General features: G+C 37.3%; 1 long non-coding RNA gene and 1 pseudogene across 1 annotated transcript in view; both read left to right on the plus strand.

Moving 5' to 3' along the window:
• Positions 1–24,112, plus strand: part of LOC147374325 (uncharacterized) — a 196,600-nt gene that overhangs the window by 121,483 nt on the left and 51,005 nt on the right. The window lies entirely within an intron of this gene.
• Positions 11,762–12,257, plus strand: LOC147374326 (small ribosomal subunit protein uS8 pseudogene; annotated as a pseudogene).

Consider the following 24,112-nt stretch of genomic DNA (forward strand, 5'->3'; position numbering starts at 1 on the left):
CCACCCTTATGGCAGAAAGCAAAGAAGAACTAAACAGCATCTTGATGAAAGTGAAAGAGAAGAGTGAAAAAGTTTGCTTAAAACTCAACATTCAGAAAACTGAGATCATGGCATCTGGTCCCATCACCATGGCAAATAAATGGGGAAACAATGGAAACAGTGACAGACTTTATTTTGGGGGGCTGCAAAATCACTGCAGATGGTGACTACAGCCATGAAATTAAAAGATGCTTGTTTCTTGAAAAAAAAAAGCTATGACCAACCTAAACAGCATATTAAAAAATAGAGACATTACTTTGCCAACAAAGGTCTGTCTAGTCAAAGCTATGGTTTTTCCAGTAGTCATGTATGGATGTGAGAATTGGACTGTAAAGAAAGCTGAGCACTGAAGAATTGATGTTTTTGAACTGTGGTGTTGGAGAAGACTCTTGAGAGTCCCTTGACTGCAAGGAGATCCAACCAGTCCATCCTAAAGGAAATCAGTCCTGAATATTCATTGGAAGGGATGATGCTGAAGCTGAAACTCCAATACTTTGGCTATCTGATGTAAAGAACTGACTCACTGGAAAAGACCCTGATGCTGGGAAAGATTGAAGGTGGGAGAAGGGGATGACAGAAGATGAGATGGTTGGATGGCATCACTGACTTGATGGACATGAGTTTGAGTGAACTCCAGGAGTTGGTGATGGACAGGGAAGCCTGGTGTGCTGTGATTCATGGGGTCACAAAGAGTCGGAGACAACTGAGTGACTGAACTGAACTGAAGCAGCTCTGGAAACTCCTCTCCAAGCTGCATCAAGCTCACTAATGGTCTTCTCACCTACTCATCTGTAGTTGCTGCTGCTAAGTTGCTTCAGTCGTGTCCGACTCTGTGCGACCCCATAGACGGCCTCCTACTAGGCTCCTCTGTCCCTGGGATTCTCCAGGCAAGAACACTGGAGTGGGTTGCCATTTCCTTCTCCAATGCATGAAAGTGAAAAGTGAAAGTGAAGTCGCTCAGTCGTGTCCGACATCTGTAGTTACCCTTGATTAATGATAGGAACTTTCTATCAGAAAGACTCTCTCTTATAAAAAGGCTTGTTGAAATTCATATATATTGGGACAGGGTCAGTAGAGTATATAATTATCAATTTACAATAGAAAAGATGGCATAAATTTAGTATCCAAACTGGATTGATTTCAGCATTTGGCAACTTCAGTTTTTGAAAAACAACTTCTGAAAATATGATGCTAATATGATGATACTCAAAAGCCTTTAAATACATTAAGACCTTCTGTAAGATCCTCTGGAGTCTTAGGTGCAATATTATATTTTGAAACATATTAATATGATTTTTCCCCCTTGCTTTTCCTTATTCACGAACTTCCCCTATTCCATCTGTTACCTGTGAGAACATTAGGATGTTTGGAACCTATGGAACATTCATATAAAACAGTGCTCAGCACTGACTTCCAGAATAGGATCCTAAAGCTGCCTGAAAGCATATAATGTTTGATCAGAAACAGTTGGTAGAATATATAGGTTGGGAGATAGAGAAGAATGTAGACAGGTAGGACGGAGGAGTGGGAGAGACCTTCTGTGCTTGGAGGAGAGGAGCAGGCTCAATATGCAAAGTCTGCTCTTATTTTTTCTTATTTATGTTAGCACCATGCAGCACCCCAAAGCCTTTTGGGACCTGAGCCAGTGATGCTCAGAGGCCATCCCTTTTATTCCAAGTGAGCACCCATTGCAGGTGCCTGTATGCCCTCTGATTGTTCAACAGGAGAGTGCTCTGCTATGTCTGAAGAATGTTGGCTTGTCTGAGTTACCATATGTTGGCATCCAACCCATAGGCCTGGAGTGTTCCTAAGCCTTTCAAAATATAGGATGGAGCTCAGGACACCCAAGGAGACAGTGGTGATATGGAAAGCTTTGGATGGTTTTGTTCATTCCATATTAAGAACTGTATTTCCTGTTTCACCTGCCCCATTCTCCTAGTCCCAAGGGTGGTGGGGGGAGGCAGGTTTTAACCTGCCCCATCCCCTAAAGAAGCAGTGGTGATGCCTTAAGCCATAACACAGGAATCATAACATCCACTATCAAAGGGCACAGACTTTATCTCCATGGTGTCTATTTTACTACTATTCTGTTGTAAAATAAATTTTCAAAAATATCTAATGTAATTCAAATGGAAAAGAGTGGCAGAATATCTAATACCAGAGAGGAAATATAATTTGGTGGGAGCAGCATTATTTAGTATTTATGAGTACACATCTTGAAGCCAGAATGCAAAACTTCAGTTTTCTGACTTGTAGCAAACTACTTATCTGAACCAGCTGCTATTTTCTCATTTGTGAGGTGAAGATAATAACTTTCTCAATTATTATGAGACTTAAATAGGATAATACAGACACACACACATATCCATACAAGAAAACCTGGTCACATTATTCTTACCTGTTGGCACTGCTTTCATCTGAATTTACTGAGCACATATTACCATTGGCTGCTGTAAATTGACTCCAATAAAGACAAATCTAAGAGATCAGTATTCTTGCCTGGAGAATCCCATGGACAGAGGGGCCTGGTGGGCTACAGTCCATAGGATCACAAATAGTCAAACTGAAGTGACTTAGCACAAGAGACCAAAAAGCAGAGGGATGCCTTAATGATCCTGGATCCTTATATTCACATACCCAAAAGTAGGACAGTAAAGGGATGGAGATGATCAACTGCTGGTCTCACATCTAGATATCAGTATTAAAAGGATATACAGAGAATCTTCAGACCCAAAATATCAGTATGGAATCCCAAGCAATAATATTGTCATCTTGGTCTCAAGTTTTGGATGAGTAAGATCAAGAGATTTTGTACAAAATATTTTGTGAAAATTGTTTGATTATGTATTTTTCTCATTTATTCATTTATGTGATAAAGAAGGTCTATTTTAACATGTAACTTAATGTGCATTAGGTACTTTGTATACCAAGAGATAGAAGCCACAAACATGCCCTTTGTTCTTTGGAATCCTACAGTACAGTGAGAGACACTTATCCATTACTTTCCAAACACAGAGCCAGCACTGGAGAAGCATGAGGCAAAGAGATTTAAATTATTATTCGGTGCTTAATTCTTCCTGACAAATATCTTAAATCCAAATTGCTGTTTTCAAAAAGACACAATCTGAAAATGTCCTTTCCTCACTATATTTTCAAGGAGGTTGCAAAAAAGGTAGAAAGAAAATGTATAAAGAAGAGTAACTAGGGCAGAGGAAACAGAGCTCAGGCATCTATAACTTATTCACCACGTGGTTGGTCAAAACCACAACTTTGAGGGAAGAGGCAAAGAGGAAGAAAGCTCTAATTTTACCAGAGCTAAAATCATGAAAGGGTCTCCTTTTGAAGGAAAAAAAAAGAAAGGAAGGAAGGAAGGACGGGGGAAAGGGTGGCATTATATTTTACTTGCTAATTTGTAAGTGCAATTAAGGTTAAAGTTATACTTCCCTTCACAAGAAAACATGACCGAAAGCATTATGAGCAAGAGAGCTTTGTTTGTAAAGAACTTTTCAAGATGCTGTTTTTCTCCTGGAAAATGTGGTTTATCTAATTGATGGCTGAGGAAAACCATCTTTTTAAACTTCCCACTCAGTGAGTCAGCCTGGGGTGTGTCTGCCTTGTAGCATCCTGTGAGATCCAGTAATCTAAAGTGGCATGACGGACGCAGCTCCAACCTCATGCGTCAAGCAGAGCTACCAGCGCTGGGAAACCAGAGGGAGCCCAGTTTTCTAAACAGAGTGGTTAACAAAATTGCATGTTATGAAGTGGGGTTTCATCCTCTAAAGGATCATTACCTATTTTTAAAAAGAACCTGCCGAATGTGTTCTATCAACACCCAAAAGTCTGCAGTCAGTAAAGACCAGGTAATTATTTCAACTGAAGGGCAAGTATTACCACCTTAGAGTTTCTTCATGTTTACCTTGAAGAGAATTTCCACGCCATCACCAGTTACATTAAGTGGAGGTAAAATGGAGAATTTGGACAAGTTCTTTTCCAAACACAGCTTGATACATTGACAAAGCATCAGGAATATAGAGTCAGGCAGCCAATGAAACACTAAACACCAAGGAGAGAATTTCAGTGGTCCTCTGAGTCTTACCATCAGTACAAACTCGCCCTGTACCATAACTCTTTTTCCAAAAGAAGAGATGTGTGTGAATAGATGACTTATGGGTGTTCGGGAAGAAAAGAGATAAGATAAATGGAAATAACATAGTCATCTTTGTTGAAAAGAATTGTCTACCTTCTTTATTATAGATAGCTCAGAGTAGGCATTAGCTAAATATGATGAAAGAATGTAACAGGATACTATTTGGGATTCTTTAAGTGTATCTCTTGAAATTTCCAGAGTTAGTTCTTTGAACCAATATGTAGAGGCTGCAAAATGAGGCAACAAAATGAAAGTTCTACCTCAGTCTGAAGATAGTCTACTCAAATCTTCAGGGATTAATATTATTAATAATGAAGTGAAAGTTGTTCAGTCATGTCCAACTCTTTGTGACCCCATGGATATACAGTCCATGGAATTCTCCAGGCCAGAATATTGGAGTGGGTTGCCATCCCTCCTGCAGGGGATCTTCCCAACCCAGGGATCAAACCCAGGTCATTATTAATAATGCATGAGGTAATTAAGGTTTTTGGAAGAATGGATGTGACACCAGATAGGTTATTTCACTGAATGTATGTAGGATTGTATAGGATTTTTATTTTGGAGAAGCATTGATGTGTAGAGATTACATTATTTTTTTCTGCTTTTTAAAAAAAAAATTGGGGTATGGTTGCTTTACAATGTTGTGTTAGTTTCTGCTATATAGTGAAGTGAATCAGCTATATGTATTTCACATAGTGCTTTATTAACTAGCCAAAGCCTTTGACTGTGCGGATCACAATAAACTGTGGAAAATTCTTCAAGAGATGGGGATACCAGACCACCTGACCTGCCTCTTGAGAAACCTATATGCAGGTCAGGAAGCAACAGTTAGAACTGGACATGGAACAACAGACTGGTTCCAAATAGGAAAAGGAGTCCGTCAAGGCTGTATATTGTCACCCTGCTTATTTAATTTCTATGCAGAGTACATCATGAGAAATGCTGTGCTGGAAGAAGCACAAGCTGGAATCAAGATTGCCAGGAGAAATATCAATAACCTCAGATATGCAGATGACACCACCCTTATGGCAGAAAGTGAAGAGGAACTAAAAAGCCTCTTGATGAAAGTGAAAGAGGAAAGTGAAAAAGTTGGCTTAAAGCTCAACATTCAGAAAACGAAGATCATGGCATCTGGTCCCATCACTTCATGGGAAATAGATGGGGAAACAGTGGAAACAGTGTCAGACTTTATTTTGGGGGGCTCCAAAATCACTGCAGATGGTGATTGCAGCCATGAGATTAAAAGACGCTTGCTCCTTTGAAGGAAAGCTATGACCAACCTAGATAGCATATTGAAAAGCAGAGACATTACTTTGCCAACAAAGGTCCATCTAGTCAAGGCTGTGGTTTTTCCAGTAGTCATGTATGGATGTGAGAGTTGGACTGTGAAGAAAGCTGAGCACCGAAGAATTGATGCTTTTGAACTGTGGTGTTGGAGAAGACTCTTGAGAGTCCCTTGACTGCAAGGAGATCCAACCAGTCCATCCTAAAGGAGATCAGTCCTGGGTGTTCATTGGAAGGACTGATGCTAAAGCTGAAACTCCAGTACTTTGGCCACCTCATGTGAAGAGTTGACTCATTGGAAAAGACTCTGGTGCTGGGAGGGATTGGGGGCAGGAGGAGAAGGGAACAACAGAGGATGAGATGGCTGGATGGCATCACTGACTCGATGGACATGAGTCTGGGTGAACTCTGGGAGATGGTGATGGACAGGGAGACCTTGCATGCTGCAATTCATGGGGTCGCAAAGAGTCAGACATGACTGAGTGACTGAACTGAACTGAACTGATTCACATATCCCCTCTTTGTTCGATTTCATTCCCATTTAGGTCACCACAGAGCATTAAGTAGAGTTCCGTGTGCTATACAGAAGGTTCTCATTAGTTATCTATTTTATACATACTAGTGTATATGTATCAGTCCCAGTCTCTCAATTCACCTCAACCCCCCTTTCCCCTTTAGTGTTCATTAGAGATTCACTAACTTCTTTAACTTTTCTTACATGATTCAAATAAAAGTGAATTAGACTCTGGGTAACACAAAGTTAGAGAAGAAGTGAGCTGAAAATACAATATTTTAGATAAAAGAGGTATGACTGGAAAAGATCATAACATTGGAAGGGATTAATAAGATCATCACAACTTTAGATTTCTAGAAACTTTATCAAGATATGCAAGCCATGTGCCTCTAGGCACTTTTGGCAGAAGTTTCAACCTATGAGAGTGTTTAGAATGATCACCACATTGTCTATCCAGGAGGAATCTACAGAGGTTTGAGCCTGAGAAAACATATGTTTCTTGGTTCTCTGATCTTTTCCTGACTGCTTATTAGCAACAGTGTAATTTTCACTGTTCCGCAGCCTGAGAAACATCACAGTTATATCCCCAGATCACCATGATCAACTCTGAACAGCTCTAGATGGAAAAAGTCATGGCTACCCTTGTAAGACTGTCTGTCTTCACTCATGGTTGGCTGCTGGAATTGAAGACAAAAGCCCAACACATCACCCTGTTCTACTTTGCAGCTGTGAATATCTAATGAATCCTTTACACTTGTTATTTTACCTCTTCCTTAATGTTTCCAAAAAGCACTACCATTGCAGATTCTCTGATTTTCTTTTTTATCTTTTTCTTTTAAAAATATTTCTGCTTCATTGAGGTGTAATTCATATATAAAACCATAAAATATTTAATATGTGCCTTGTGGTCATAGACGTATCCCCCATCTAGTTAATTAACACATCCATCACCTCATATATTTATCATTTTTGCATATGAGAGAACATTCAAGTTTTACTCTCTTAGCAACTTTCATTTGTACAACACAGTGTTATCAACTACAGTCATCATATTTTATATTAGGTACTCAGAATTTCTTCATCTCAGAGCTGAAGGTTTGTATACTCTTACCAGCCTCTTTGTGTTTCCCCCACTGCCCAGTCCCTGTCAACCACTCTTCTGCACTCTATTTCTATGAGCTTGACATTTTATTTAGATTCAACAGATAAATGAAACCCTGTAGTTTTTGTCTTTTTCTGTCTGACTTATTGCATGTGGCATAATATCTCATAGGCCATTCATGTTGTTGCAAATGGCAAAAATTCCTTCTTTCTCATGACTTCAAAATTCCATTGTGTGTGTAAACATCTTCATCCATTCATCTGCTAACAGACACTTAAAAGGTGTTTCTGTATTTGACTATTGTGAATAGTACTACAATAAATAATGTGGCTGCAGGTATCTTTTAACTCTTATTTTTACTTCCTTGAATATAGATCCAGAAGTGAGATTTCTAGAACACATGGTAGTTCTATTTTTAATTTTTTGAGAAGCCTCCATACTGTTATCCATAAGTGACAATTAATTTACATTCCCATCAATAGTGCACAAGGACTCCCTTTTCCCCACATCTTCATGAGCATTTGTTATCACTTGTCTTCTTGATAATAGCCATTCTAACAAGTGTGAGATGGTATCTCATTATAGTTTTGATTTGCATTTCCATGATGATTAGTGATTTTGAGCACCTTTTTTATGGATCTGTTGGCCATTTGGATATCTTCTTTGGAAAAATGTCTATTCAGTTTCCTTGCCATCTTCTTTTTTTAAATAAATTTATTTGTTTTAATTGGAGGCAATTACTTTACAATATTATAGTGGTTTTGCCATACATCAACATGAATCAGCCATGAGTGTACATGTGCCCCACCATCCTGAACCACCCTCCCACCTCCCTTCCCATGCAATCCCTCTGGGTTGTCCCAGAGCACCGACTTTGAGTGCCCTGCTTCATGCGTTGAACTTGCATTGGTCATCTGTTTTACATATGACAATATACATGTTTCAATGCTATTCTCTCATATCATCCCACCCTCAGCTTCTCCCACATAGTCCAAAAGTCTGTTCTTTACATCTGTGTCTTTTTTGCTGTCTTGCATATAGGGCCATTGTTACTGTCTTTCCAAATTCCATATATATTCATTAATATACTGTACTGGTGTTTCTCTTTCTGACTTACTTCCCTCTGTATAATGGCTCAGTTTCATCCACCTCATTAGAACTGACTCAAATGTGTTCTTTTTTTAAAGCTGAGTAATATTCCATTGGAGAATTTTGAGCATTACTTTACTAGCGTGTGAGATGAGTGCAATTGTGCGGTAGTTTGAGCATTCTTTGGCATCGCCTTTCTTTGGGATTGGAATGAAAACTGACCTTTTCCAGTCTTGTGGCCACTGCTGAGTTTTCCAAATGTGCTGGCATATTGAGTGCAGCACTTTCCCAGCATCATCTTTCAGGATTTGGAATAGCTCAACTGGAATTCCATCACCTCCACTAGCTTTGTTCGTAGTGATGCTTTCTAAGGCCCACTTGACTTCACATTCCAGGATGTCTGGCTCTAGGTCAGTGATCACACCATCGTGATTATCTGGGTCATGAAGATCTTTTTTGTACAGTTCTTCTGTGTATTCTTGCCACCTCTTCTTAATATCTTCTACTTCTGTTAGGTCCATACCATTTCTGTCCTTTATCGAGCCCATCTTTGCATGAATTGTTCCCTTGGTATCTCTCATTTTCTTCTTCTTTTTTTTTTTTTTACTTGACATTCATTTTTAATTCTTCAGTATGACAACTGTAGTATTGATACAGCTAGAGATGTGTACAGAAAGAAAGAGACTCAAATGTATAGATTTTGTACAGCAGAGGGAACTCTACTCAATGCTCAATAATGGCCTAAATGAGAAAAGAATCTTAAAAATAGAGTTGGATATATGTATCTAAATAACTGATTCACTTTGCTGTATACCTGAAACTAACAGTACATTGTAAATCAGCTATACTCCCATAAAAAATTAACAACGAAAGACATTTGTTAGCTACACTTTCAGTACAATTGCTGAATATATCTACTATACAATACCATTTAATTTTAGAAAATATGTAAATGATATAGTTTGTAATTGTCGCTGAGCTCACTAGCTGAGCTCGGGAGGAAAATTCTTGAGGGAGGTAGATGAGAAGAAAGAGAGAGGGCAGTGTTTACAATTTGTTGCATTGATGATGTTTGCCAATAAAATGAAAAAAATAAATTACCTAAATTCTAGTAAAGGAAAAGAAATGTGCTGATGTGAAGAATGGGAGAATTGTACAGTAAAAAAATCTCTGATAAAAATAAAGGGAAAGGAAAATTCATTAGTCCTACTGGAGCAGGTCTTTCCAGTGTTACACTAGAGTTTACGTGTTGTTTCAGTTAAATTCCAAATTGGCTTATTTTCCTGGAACTTGGCAAAATAATTTTGATTTCATTTGTATTTTTCTATGAGAATATTCATTATGGCATTATTTAGTGTTGTATAATTACATACAACTCAAGTGCCCCAAGTAGGATTAAATAACTCAATAAATGAATTATTTTGTATGATGTATGATGGAACATTAAATAGCTTTTGAAATGAGATTTAGGAAATATATTTACTGATAATAAAAACTTTTCACACACATAAACACATATTCACACCTAAAAATGTTAACAGATTTTATCTCCAGATGTCCTGACTAGAGGTGACTTTTTTCTTTGCTTATCTGGCATTTTTTGCAACAAATGTTCATAACTAGTATATTAAAATGTTATTTTCTTGAAGAGGTCTCTAGTCTTCCCTATTGTGTTGTTTTCCTCTATTTCTTTGCATTGATCGCTGAGGAAGGCTTTCTTATCTCTTCTTGACTGTGAAGAAAGCTGAGCACCGAAGAATTGATGCTTTTGAACTGTGGTGTTGGAGAAGACTCTTGAGAGTCCCTTGGACTGCAAGGAGATCCAACCAGTCCATTCTGAAGGAGATCAGCCCTGGGATTTCTTTGGAAGGAATGATGCTAAAGCTGAAACTCCAGTACTGTGGCCACCTCATGCGAAGGGTTGACTCATTGGAAGAGATTCTGATGCTGGGAGGGATTGGGGACAGGAGAAGAAGGGGACGACAGAGGATGAGATGGCTGGATGGCATCACTGACTCGATGGACGTGAATCTGAGTGAACTCTGGGAGTTGGTGATGGACAGGGAGGCCTGGTGTGCTGCGATTCACGGGGTCGCGAAGAGTCGGACACGACTGAGTGACTGAACTGAACTGAGCTTCAAATAGAAGATATTTGAAGATACTTCAAATAGATATCTGTTTCTTTCCATGGGTTAAGGAAATTTTCATTTATTATTTCTTTGAATAAGCTTTCTGCCCCTTTTTCTCTATCTCCTCCTCCTGAGACCCCTACAGTATATATATTGGGCTGCTTGATGCTTTCCCATAATTCCCTTAATCTGTCTTTACTCTTTTCATTCCTTTTTTCTTTTTCCTCTTCTGATTGGATGGATTCCACCACCTTATCTTCAGGTTCACTGATTCTTTCTTTTGCTTGGTCAGCTTCCCTGGTGGCTCAGACGGTAAAGTGTCTGCCTGCAATGCAGGAGACCCGGGTTTGATTTCTGGGTCAGGAAGATCTCCTGGAGAAGGAAATGGCAATCCACTCCAGCAGTCTTGCCTGGAAAATCCCATGGACGAAGGAGCCTGATAGGCTATACAGCCCATGGGTTCCCAAAGAGTGGGACATGACTGAGTGACTTCACTTTCACTTTTCAGTATACTGATGAGCTCCTCAATTTAAATTTTTCAGTTCAGTTATTGTATTCTTCATCTTTGTAGGGTTTTTTTTTTTTTAGTACTTTCTTATACTTTTATCTCTGCTGATATTCTTACTTTGTTGAGGTATTGTTCTTCTGCCAGTAGTGAGAATCTTTATGACCATTATTTTGAACTCTTTATCAGCTAAATTACTTACCTGTTTCATTAACATCTGTTTCTGGAGTTTTATTTTGTTCTTTAGATTGGAAAATATTCTTATGTTTCTTCATTTTGCTTGACTCTCTGTGTCCATCTGGCCTATTTACCAAACATGAGAAATGTTTTCATCAATTTCAAGTGTGATGGAATGAGATCATATGGCCAAAGAAGATGACAATGGTGCAGTCATTTATTGTACCAATATATGCTATGAGATAAGGAATACAATTTCTAGCAAGTAGGTAGGGAGATACCAAGTGACCCACTGACTTAGACACAAGCACATACCTCACCATAACAGTGCTGCTCAAGTCAGAACCTGGTTAATTAAAGGCTATCTCTAAAAAGGTAACAATATTAATGGAAATTTGGTGTCCTGGTGCTAGTTCACTGATCTGAGAAAGATTATACATACAAATCTGTCTTAACTGAAGTAGAAATAAACAGAAAAAGCCTGAGTAGCAGAAGCATTAAAAGATAAAACATAACTTTCCCAGTCTCAGTTACCATAGCTGATAATCATGTTCTGGGGATATCACTGTGATGTTTTTTTTTTATCTATAAAGCAGTGAAAATTACATTGTTGTTAATGAATAGTCATGAAAACACTGAAAAACCAAAGGACATAAGTTTTCTCAGACTCAAACCTTTGGAGTGTCCTCCTAAGTCATCATTGTGGTCATCATTATTTTAGGTCATATCTTTAAAGATAGAATAGCTCTGTCCGCCATCTTTCCGTGCCGCCAGAATGGTGTGCATGAATGTCCTGGCTGATGATCTCAAAAGAGTATCAACAATGCCAAAAAGAGAGGCAAACACCAGGTCCTTATTAGGTCGTGCTCCAAAGTCATCGTCAGGTTTCTAACAGTGATGATGAAGCATGGTTACATTGGCGAATTTGAAATCATTAATGATCACAGGGCTAGGAAAATTGTTGTGAACCTCACAGGCAGGCTAAATAAGCGTGGAGTGATCAGCCCCACAGTTGCACAGTGATGTGCAACTCAAAGATCTAGAAAAATAGCAGAATAACCTGTTCCCATCCCATCAGTTTCATTGTACTGACAACCTCAGCTGGTATCATGTACCATGAAAAAGCAAGATGAAAACATACAGGAGGGAAAATCCTTAGATTCTTTTTCTAAGGATGTAATACATACAAATAAAATGCCTCAGAGGACTGTGATGCTTCCTTTAAAAAAATAAAGATAGAATAGCAACAATAACAAGCCCACAGAGAGTGTTAGAGCAAGGAAGTGGGAATAGGATGGTATATCAACCCTTAGCTGGCTAGTAGGGACTGGACTGGGCTTCCCCAGTGGCTCAGTGGTAGAGAATCCACATGCAATGCAAGATTTGCAGGAGATGGAGGTTCAGTCCCTGGGCCAAGAAGATCCCCTAGAGGAGGTCGTGGCAACCCACTACAGTATTCTTGCCTGGAGAATCCCATGAACAGAGGAGCCTGGTGGGCTACAGTGTTGTGAGGAGTCAGATATGACTTAAGTGACTTAGCATGCATGCATGCAGGGACTGGACAAGAAGTTTTGAAATCTTGTTGCTTGACTGTAGACATGAAGAAGAGATTCAGGTCTACCTTCAGTTTTAGCTTTAACATGTAAAGAGCATGGAAGTCACCACTTCCCTTTTCAGGACAAGAAAAAAACTCAAGTAAACTGATTCATTGACTTTCATTAGACTCATCAGAGAAAGAACATCAGAGGACAAACTGCCACTCTGAAATCTGGAGAGACAGGTAAATATAAAGAATCCCAAATACCAATTCACTAGGAACAGAAACTGCTGAAGCTGTGTACTCTTGGAAGATTAAATTTTTAATTTTAATGAAATTGATAGAGGCTACGTGTGGACCAATTTGAGAGCTGGAAAATCTTGGTAGTCCAGTCTTAGTGGCTGCCCTCACAGTTTCCTGAGGTTTTACTCTAGGATCCCTGCCCCCAGGTTCATATGATGAAGATTGTACAAGCAGAAAAATTATATAATTGTATGAATAAAAAAAAGCACTTGACAAAATCAAGATTGAATAATTTTTATTCAATATTTTAAAAATATTTTTAAAAATAATCAGCAAACTAGTAATAGACAGGAATTTTCTCAACTTGGTAATGAGTATCTACCAAAAAACCTAAAACTAACATATTTAATGGTGAGAAGTTAGATGCTTTGCCAGGAAGTCAGGAACAAGGTAAAAATATCCTTTCTTACCACCTATATTCGTTATTATACTAGAAGTCCTAGATGGTTCAATAAGACAAAGAAATTAAAAGCATACATATTAAGAAGGAAGAAATGAAATAATCTTTTGTTCACAGGTGACATGATCTTCTCTATAGAAAAATTTTCAAAAGTTCTGAAACTATAGCTGATTAGAGCAAGTTTGCAAGATGCTAGTTAGTTTGCCAGAGTCAGTTGTTTTCTTCTATGCCAGCAATGAACAATTGGATATCGAAATTGAAAACACAATACAGTTAATGATAGCACCCCCAAAATAAAACTTAAATCTAAGAACATTTGTATAGGATCTCTATGTGGAAAAGTATAAAATTCTAATGAAAGAAATCAAAGAAGATCTTAATAAGTATAAAGATAGTCATGGATTGGAAGACTCAATATTGTTGATCCATTGATTTTTCTCAACTCAATCTATGTATTTGTTGTAACATATCAAAATTCCATCACCCTATTTTGTGGATATCAATGAAACCATTCTAAAGTCTATGTGGATAAGCAAAAGGTTGAGAATAGCTAACACAATACAAAAGAACAAAGTCAGAGGACTGACATTACCCAACTTCAAGACTTTTTACAAAGCTTAAATAGTTAAGTCAGATGAAAGAACAGATACATAAATTAGACCCACACAGAGGCAGTCAACTGATCTTTGGTAAAAGAGTAAAGACAATTCAATGGAGAAAGGATTATCTTTTCAAGAAAATATGCTGAAACAATTCCACATCCATAAGCAAAAATAAATAAATCTAGACACAAACCTTACTAAATACTAAAAATGTATTTAGATCTAAATATAAATCACAATATTATAGAACTTTTAGAAGAAAACATAGAGGGAAATCTCAGACTTTGGGCTTGATGATGAGTTTTTAGAAACAATATAAAAACCACAATATGAAATAAAATGTTGTCTTTATTGAAATTTAAAACTTGTGCTTTGTGAAAGACACTTTTAAGAGAATCAAAAGACAAACCACAGAAAAGGAGAAAATATTTGTAAAACACATATCTGATAAAGACTTGTTTCCAAAATATACAAAGAACTCTTAAAACTCAACAATAAGAACACAAACAACCCACTTAAGAAATGGGCAAAGGATCTGAAAAAACAACACACCAAAGAAGACATACAAATGGCAAGTATTTATAAAAAGATATTCAACATCATGTTTGATTAGGGAACTTCAAATTAAAATGACAATGAAATACCACTACATACATATTAGAAGTTAAAATTTAAACAGATAATACCAAATACTGACAATGTTGGTTAGAGTGCAGAGCAAAAGGAACTCTCATCTCTTCCTGTTGGGAATGGAAAATGCTACAGTTGCTTTGAAAATACAATTTGGCAGTTTCATGCAGTGCTATAAGTAGTCTTATAATCCAGTTCAGCAGTCACACTCCTAGGTATTTACCTAGGTTACACCCAGTTGAGTTGAAAACTTACAAACCTGCACACTTATGTTAATTAGCAGCCTATTCATAATCACCAAAAACTGGAAGAAATCCCTCAATAGGTGAATGGCTAAACTGGAGTACATTTGTACAATGGAATATTATTCAGCAATAAAACAAAATGAGCTACCAAGTAGCAAAAATACAGAGTGTATAATCCAATTATATAACATTCTATAAAAGACAAAACTGTAGAGGAAATAAAAGAGCAGTAGTTGTCAAGGGTTCTAAGATAAGATCAGGCACAAGGGATTTTTAGGCAGCAAAACTTTTCTGTATGTAATCGTGACACATGAACATGCACTTGTCAAAATCTGTGGAACTTTATAGCACAACGAGTGAACATCAATGTATACAATATTTAAAACAATCATTTAGGAGGTTTGGGGATACCAGGAAAGAATTTAGACTATGATAAGAACATCTGAAATAACATAAAACAACCTCTCTGCAGGGGTTGAGGGGAAAGGGGCTGATCTAAGTAACTATGGTAATAAGTGGAGACTGTAAGAGTAAAGGCAAAAGGAGCCCCACATTAAGAACTGTATTCTAGTTGATGGTAAAGAACCCACCTGCCAGTGAAGGAGATTTAAGAGACATGGGTTCAATCCCTGGGTCAGGAAGATCCCCTGAAGGAGGACATGGCAACCCACTCCAGTACTCTTGCCTGAAGAATCCCATGGACAGCAGAGCTTGGCAGGCTACAGTCCACAGGGTTGCATAGGGTCAGACTGGACTAAAGTGACTTAGCACAGCACGGTACTAGTTGATAAAGCTGTTACCTACTGGTTTATAAGTCAGTAATTCTGCTGCTATCCAAGTATACTGGAACTGAACAATTGAGTAAATGGGTAGCAGACTGTTGGGATACAGCTTTGGTCTACAGAGACAAAAATTGTACTTCGTTTTACTATAATCCCTTTAAAAAATCAGTGTATATATAAATTTAGTAATATGATATCCATTATCTGTAAATATTGTTCTATATAGTTCTGATGAAGTGAAATTACTCCATCTTTTTTTCAGCATTAACATCCTCCAAAAGATATTTAACTTCAAAATGCTTCACTTGGGGGTGTTTATGTGTGTGTATGTGCACACACACCTGTGTATGTATGTGCACGTGTGTGGTTTAATTTATAATTCTTTCATTCTGGATATATTAGGTAATAAAAATATTAGAAATATGGATAATAGAAGATAAGGTGTCCTATTTTGAAAGGCTGAGAAAGTATCTTCAGTTCAGTTCATTCACAGTCGTGTCCAACTCTTTGCAACCCCATGGACTGTGGCACACCAGGCTTCCCTGTCCATCACCAACTCCTGGAGCTTGCTCAAACTCTTCCCCATTGAGTCAGTGATGCCATCCAACCATCTTATCCTCTGTCATCCCCTTCTCTTCCTGCCTTCAGTCTTTCCCAGCATCAGGGTCTTTTCCAATGAGTCAGTTCTTTGCACCAGGTGGCCAAAGTATTGGAGCTTCAGCTTCAGCATCAGTCTTCCAATGAATAATCAGGACCAATTTCGTTTAGGAATTGACTGATTGGATCTCCTTGCAGTCCAAGGGACTTTCAAGAGTCTTCTCCAAAACCAGAGTTCAAAAGCATCAATTCTTCGTCACTCAGCTTTCTTTATGGTCCAACTCTCACATTCATGCATGACCACTGAAAAAACCATAGCTTTGACTAGATGGACCTTTGTTGGCAAAGTAATGTCTCTACTTTTTAATATGCAGTCTAGGTTGGTCATAGCTTAAGAAAGTATCTTAAGATTCATTTTGAGACCATTAGAATTATTTTAAATCTAATGATAGATTTTAAATTGTTAAATTCAAGTGTGAAATGAGTATTTCTCAAAAGAAACCATTGGAATATGCACATCTGTAGGAGTAAAATACCCATAAGTTAAAATATTTTTTCCTTAACTTTGCTCAGATTTTTTAATGAAAAAAATAATGCCTTTATTCATAAAAAAATGTGTCATGCTTTCTACAGTTCTATAATAAGTATATTTTACTGTAAATTCTGAGTACATTCTATTCTTTAACCAATTTTTAATAAGACTATTTATCACAACTATCCACATTAACTCAATTTACAATGAGTTCAAATGTTTTCTAATGTTTTCCAAAATGTTCATTCCAGTTATAGACTCCTTGCAGTATTGAGGTTTTCTGCATTCAAATAGATCATTAAACACCAACAATAGGATGGTAATTTAAAAAATCTCAGCATTGAGGGTCATTACATTACATTATATTTTGTTTGCTTTTACGGTATATTTTTAATACTATCATTTTCAGTAGTCTCAGACTGTGTGCAAAATCAAAACTTAACACTGCATCTATATGATTACCAAATGTGTTACGACTAATGAAATTCTTTCACAAGGGTCAATACCAACCAAGGTCTAACTTGCCACATGAAAAACATGTTTTGTTTATTTTTTTTTACACCAGAATTAAACATTATTAGTTTGTTAATATTAACTGTTGGCATTTAATATTGAAGAATGTGTTATGATTTAGTAATGAAAAATACTTCATACCCCCTTTAGTCCTCTTCTTGTATTGTCAGGGCTGGAAGGCCTAGGAGGAAGCTTACTATACTTCCTTCCTAGATGCTCTTGCCTAGGTTTTGAATTTGTTCAGTGTTCTACCAATGACATATAGTCTTACAAGGCAGCAGAAACAAAAGACATATTCTTTCTCCTATTACAGTAGGTGGGAGTGTAGACTTCCTAGATATGAGTTTTTGCAGATTCTGCTTTCTAATGCTATCCACCTTTCTGGATGCTAGGAAGGAGTTCTGAAAGCGTCAGCAAATTTCTGCAGATTGCTGACTCTGGATGTCTGCAACTATGTCTCTCGGTAGTGCTAAATCTAAAATTAGGGACTTTTGCTACTTCAGGCTTGCAAAAGTTTTGTAAGCACCTGATTCTGACCAGGGATAGTTTTTTTCTTATTAAACTCTAGCATAAATGAAAAAGTACTAAGTATTGAGTAACTCATTTAGCATCAGAGAAGTAGACCATCTAGAATGGCATATTGAGCTAAAGTAGAGAGAAGTTAGCAGAAAGGTAGAGTTTAAAGTTGAGAAAGCTCAGCAAAAGTTAGGATAATGAGCAAGGTCAGTCAACACTGGTCTTTGTAGAGGTGGTTAGTTCTCCATCCATTTTATATTCCTTGCAGTATGTGAGTAGCTCTTGACTATAGAAAATAAATGCCAACTTTATTCCATGAATGAAAAAAATGCTTAATTATCCTCCTACTTCCATTAGTTCCCAGTGTATTTCCACTCAATAGGCCAATCACACCCCCCCCCTTCCATCTAGTTAACATTTGTCACTTAGTAGACAAGTCACTTAACCTGAAAATAATTCCCACTCTCCAACCAAGGAGTTGTGGTTATTAAGTGATTTCTAATATATAAAAGTATCCAGCAGAAAACAGAAGCAAGGATATTTTCTCAGGAAAGCTAAGCAAATAAGCTACTTTAGTTAGCCGGAGTAATGAATGCTGGCTTCTGATGAGTATTCTATTGGTGTATGGAACTAGGTAATCCATATCTGGCTCTTGTCACCAGTTACCATGCAGGAGGCAAACATTTGACTAGTTTTAGCACCCAGTACTAAAATATCAACTTTTACTTGCAACTAAATTTGACATGCAATCTTGTTGACTTTATTCGTTATTCTTGCTTTTATGCTGTCATGTTATTCATTTGTTTTAAAAATATTGGACTAAGGCAAAATCAATATGTTTCAACCTATCACTCTAGCTGAATGGACCCATAAAACCTTTACATAATGCCTGGAGCAGCTATTTGAAGATTCTGAAAGTATAAAACAGCAGACAGATTGAAGAAGACCATCATTTGAAATACTACAGATCCAATAACGGGTTTAACATTTTTTGACTCCAGGATCCTCCAGCCTGGACTCAAGCCAGCCTGAAACCCAGAAGTGGATATTGACACTTCAGTATCAATATTGAATTGATATTGACTTCTGTCAAAGAGAGAGCTACTGGAGAAGTCCTCTAGTTCTGACCTGACATGAGAAAGGGATCTCTGAGTTTTTAGAGAGAGTGGAGAAAATCTCTTACTTTTTTCTTTCTTTTTGTCTTATTTTTTGGTTTTCTTTCATCCCAGCTCCATGGCTGTGGCTATAGGACAGCAGCACCAAAGGCATGCAGGTGACTTAAATTCTGCAGGATGGGACTATTTCTCTCCCATCAGAGGACCTGTAATTTCAAAAGAGTGGAGTGAACTCTGGTTGCTCTTTTATTCCCTGTTCTCCTTCCTCTTAGTTGAAACATAGATATAGCTGTGGACTGTGTGCAGCAGAATAGGGTAGATAAAACACGGGATTTCTGTCCAGAGGACTGAAAGGAGAGCCATAGGGACCAAAAAGTAACAGATAAGGAAGAAGGAAGCACTCGGTTAAGTGACTTATGTAAATCTGCTTGTGAGCTCCTGGGCTCACTCCCAAGTTGCACATACATGGATCTCATCTTAAATAACAGTGAACAGTTGTTCAGTTAAGAACTAAATGAAGAGAGAGACCACTGCCCAGGTCCCAGACTGGCCACTGGGTGGCATACATTCTGGACAGATCTAAATGGCTTTACAAAGGCTTTAAAAATGGAACTGACATCAAAATCACCATCCACAGAAATCTACTTGGACCTTGCAACATGAATCCAATTGATCAAATGCCTAGTAAAATAAAATATTAACATTCTCCATAGAACTTAATTAAGACTCAGAGTTTTATGATATAATTTTCAAAATGTTCAGGATACACTCCAAAATTATTCAGCATATGAAGAAACAAGAAAATCTCAACTCAAATGGGAAAACAATAAATGCCAGTGCTGGGATGACACAGATATTAGAACTAACTGACAGACACTTTAAGGCAGATATAATTTTTTTTTAATGCTCCAGAAAGTAAGAACAAATTAGAATTAATGAACAAGTTGGAATGAATGGGAAGATAGAAGCTCTCAGAAAATAAGTAGAAGATATAAAAGAAAACCAAAGGGAAATTTTAGAATTAAAAGTATAATAATTAAAACTCACTGGGTGAACTCAGTCAAGTGGAGATGACAGAGGATCAAGACAATGAGCTTGAAGGTAGAAAAACTGGAATTATCCAGGTTGAACAAGGAGAAAAAATTGAAAAGAAAAAACTGGCAGACCTTCAAAAACATGAGTGACAATAGAGAATAGTCTAACATTTATGTCACTGAAGAACCAGAAGGAGGAGAGAAAAATGCAGTACAAAGGAAAAGTTTCTGAAGAAAATGTATTTGAGGAAAACTTTGCATATTCAGTGAAAGACATAAATGTACAAATTCAAAAAGCTAAGCAAATTACAAACAGGATAAACCCCAAAATCATAATCAACATAATCAAATTTATAAAAATTAAAGACCAAAAAAAATCTTTAAAATAGCCAGAGACAAATGGTTTGTCATAAAAAAAGAAACAACAATTTTAATAACTATATTTCTCATCAGAACCACAAAGAAAATGGCACAACAAATTTCAAGTACTGAAAGGAAAAAAAAAAAAAACACCTCAAATCCAGAATTCTATATGCAACAAAAATATCTTTCAGAAACAGACATGAAGTAAAACATCTCTGCTGAGAGAAAACCAAGAAAATTTCTTCCCAGGAGACCTACACTAAAAAAAATTACTAAATATAGCTCTTAAGAAAGAAGGAAAATAATACTACAAGGAAACTTGAAAGTTTGGGAATGAGCAACAGAAATGGTAAATATCTGGATGCTTCTGATAGGCAATTTCCCTCCCTCTGAATTTATTAATGTATGGTTGAGAACAAAAATTATAACATTGTCTGATGGAGCTTTCAATGTATGTGGACGTAATACATAAGACAGCTACAACATAAAGGGAGGAGGGAGAACACTACAATACTGTTTCTATTTTCCACTTGATGTGGTAAAATACTGATTTAAGTAGATTGTAGAAAATTAAGCATGTATACTATAATTCCTAGATTAGCCTATAAAAAGTTCTATGTAGAGATATAGTAGAAAACACAAGTAAAATTTAATATCAAAAGAATATTCACATAATCCAAAAGAAAGTAAACAGGAAACAATAATTTGAGGAAAAAGAGGTAACAAACAAATAATAAAATGACAGGTCTAAATCCAAAAACACCATCATTATATTAAATGTAAATGGTCTGAACACACAAAAGAGACTGTCAAAGTGGATAAAAATATATGACTCAACAATACACTGTCTATAAGAAACTCAATTCAAATATAATTATATAGATAAGTTAAAGTAAAAATATGGAAATTATATAACATGCAAACAACCCTATCCTTAATGAGAAAATACTGTATCTAATAAACAATATTCTTCTAAATGCCTAGGGATAAGAAGATGGAAATGGCAGGAACTCTAGATGTTAAATGGTTGGTGAGGGCAACACTGGAAGCTGGGATCCCATAAAATTATGAATCATCCCCTTTTACTCCCAATATATGGTCATATGAGGCTGGAAGCTGACTGATATAGATGGTTTAGCCATGGTCTCCCAAAAGGGTAAACCAATATGGACTTTTTCCCACCACCTATTTTCAAAAAACATCATCCTTGAAAATTAAACATCCCTTTTTTCAAAATTTAAAAACTAGTACATATATCCACGGAAAAAAATGCTGCTACACCCAGATCACTTTATCCTAGCCAGCCGAGAGTCAGTTTGCTTGCCAAAAGCATTTCATTTTAATACAGTCTGCCTCTGCAGAGGGGACCTCTTTCCTGAAGTTTGTTGTTGCCGTGCTTTGACTTCATTCCCTTTAGTATTTTTTTACCCTCATATTTACACCTCTATCTTCCAAGGAGAAAGGCGACTTTCACTTAATGAGAGAGGATGGTATCCTCTTCTATCCTTTTCCTTTTCCTCCTCAAAAGGTCTTAATGCGATTCTTACCTGGTTCAAGTATTAGGAATGATAAACTGTTTTGCCAAAAGTTTTACTTTCATCTTAGGTTCAAAGGGTTTGTTAAGAAAAGAAACCACTTGTCACACACAAATAACAATTTCAATATTTAATAGAGGATTAATTGACTTAATTTCATTAAGTCATTAAAAGAAAATATACAGTCATTAAAAGAAAAGAAATAAAAACAAAAGAAAAAAGTAACAGTACACCTACATCACCAAATTGAGCTGACCAACATCCAGACTAAACAGTGCTGAGAAGTCCCTCCTTAACAGCAATCTGGAGACCCTATTGGGGTGAGACCTCAAATTGCAGTTTTGGGGGCTCCCACCTATAATCCCAGGCGACAAACTGATATCATCATCAGTTTGTGTACAAAAATGTACCTATGTTTTGTTTTTTAAATTTTATAATGCTGTTTGTTTCACCTTGTGAGTCATAGGATTTCTTTAGACCCCTGAGGCTTGGTCTCTCAGGGCCTTAGAATTCTAAGACCCACTCCCTTTCTTATCTGAAGTGCCTACTGTGACTTGCTGTGCTTACAGGAAGGTCAGAGGCCTACTCTCCTGCTTCTGAAACCTGAACAAACTTCCTCCATTTTAATTTCCTAACAGTCAGCCTCGGAATTGTTTAGGCTGAAGAGCACAGGAATAAGGCAAAATTACATAAGCAGCTTTCATTATTCTATATAAGAATTCCAAATAATCAAAAGAAACAGAATAATCAAAGAGACAAAGGATTAAACAAAGCAGAAAACAATTTTTGAGCAGTAGGGGATTTAGTAAAGAAAAAGCCCCACCATGAATGAGAAGTATGTTTTTATACATCAACTCCTGCAATAGTAGTAACAACAGAATGTTCTATCAAGGTAGCATTGCATTTATGTATGAAATTTTGTAAATCTTTGGTTCCTTGCAAAACCTTACATAAGGGTTCTAAGGGGAAGCTAATATGGGATCAGAAAGAGTAAGGAGTAACATTTGTGTCCACAATACCTGAGTTCTCCTGGCGGGGGGGGGGAAGTAATAGGTGGTCCCCTTCCAATATAAGATCAACATGTGTTAGGCATCGGAAAAAAAGGGGTTCCATACATAGAAATAGTTTCTACATAATTGGTTACAATACATACAAATTGAGGGGGGTTATTTTAAAAAAACATAGGATTTAAGAGAGATAGTCCTTTCACAATAGTTAATGGAGTTCTCCAATAAGTAGGATTCCCAAATGCAAGAAGTTGGTCCACATAGCAGTCCCTTGGTAGCCTTAACTCAATCTATCAGTTAGTGGGTGTGGTTATCAAAGTCCAAATAATTACTGATGAAATGAGGGAACAATATTCTTCTCTAAATACAATAGGTAACACATGAAATTGGCACATGATACTTGTGTTAAGTACACTATAGTGATAACGTTCCTCGGCACAAGGTGTCAGGGCACTTTGTAAGCCATTAGGGATGACTGTTAGGAATCTATTCTCTAAATAATTTTTTCCATGTGTACACATTCAGTTCAGTTCAGTTGCTCAGTCGTGTCCGACTCTTTGCGACCCCATAAATCGCAACACACCAGGCCTCCCTGTCTATCACCAACTCCCGTAGTTCACTCAGACTCACGTCCATCGAGTCAGTGATGCCATCCAGCCATCTCATTCTCTGTCATCCCCTTCTCCTCCTGCCTCCAATCCCTCCCAGAATCAGAATCTTTTCCAACGAGTCAACTCTTCGCATGAGGTGGCCAAAGTACTGGAGTTTCAGCTTCAGCATCATTCCTTCCAAAGAAATCCCGGGACTGATCTCCTTCAGAATGGACTGGTTGGATCTCCTTGCAGTCCAAGGGACTCTCAAGAGTCTTCTCCAACACCACAGTTCAAAAGCATCAATTCTTTGGTGCTCAGCTTTCTTCACAGTCCAACTCTCACATCCAAACATGACCATTGGAAAAACCATAGCCTTGACTAGACGGACCTTTGTTGGCAAAGTAATGTCTCTGCTTTTCAATATGCTATCTAGGTTGGTCATAACTTTCCTTCCAAGGAGTAAGCGTCTTTTAATTTCATGGCTGCAGTCACCATCTGCAGTGATTTTGGAGCCCAAAAAAGTAAAGTCTGACACTTGTTTCCACTGTTTCCCCATCTATTTCCCATGAAGTGCTGGGACCAGATGCCATGATCTGCGTCTTCTGAATGTTGAGCTTTAAGCCAACTTTTTCTCTCTCCTCTTTCACTTTCATCAAGAGGCTTTTTAGTTCCTCTTCACTTTCTGCCATAAGGGTGGTGTCATCTGCATATCTGAGGATATTGATATTTCTCCCAGCAATCTTGATTCCAGCTTGTGCTTCTTCCAGCCCAGCGTTTCTCATGATGTACTCTGCATAGAAATTAAATAAGCAGGGTGACAAT

This window comes from Bos grunniens, chromosome 4 (genome assembly GCF_055505025.1).
Source record: "Bos grunniens cultivar Pamir isolate PY7600 chromosome 4, Bosgru_T2T1.0, whole genome shotgun sequence".
NCBI lineage: Eukaryota > Metazoa > Chordata > Mammalia > Artiodactyla > Bovidae > Bos > Bos grunniens.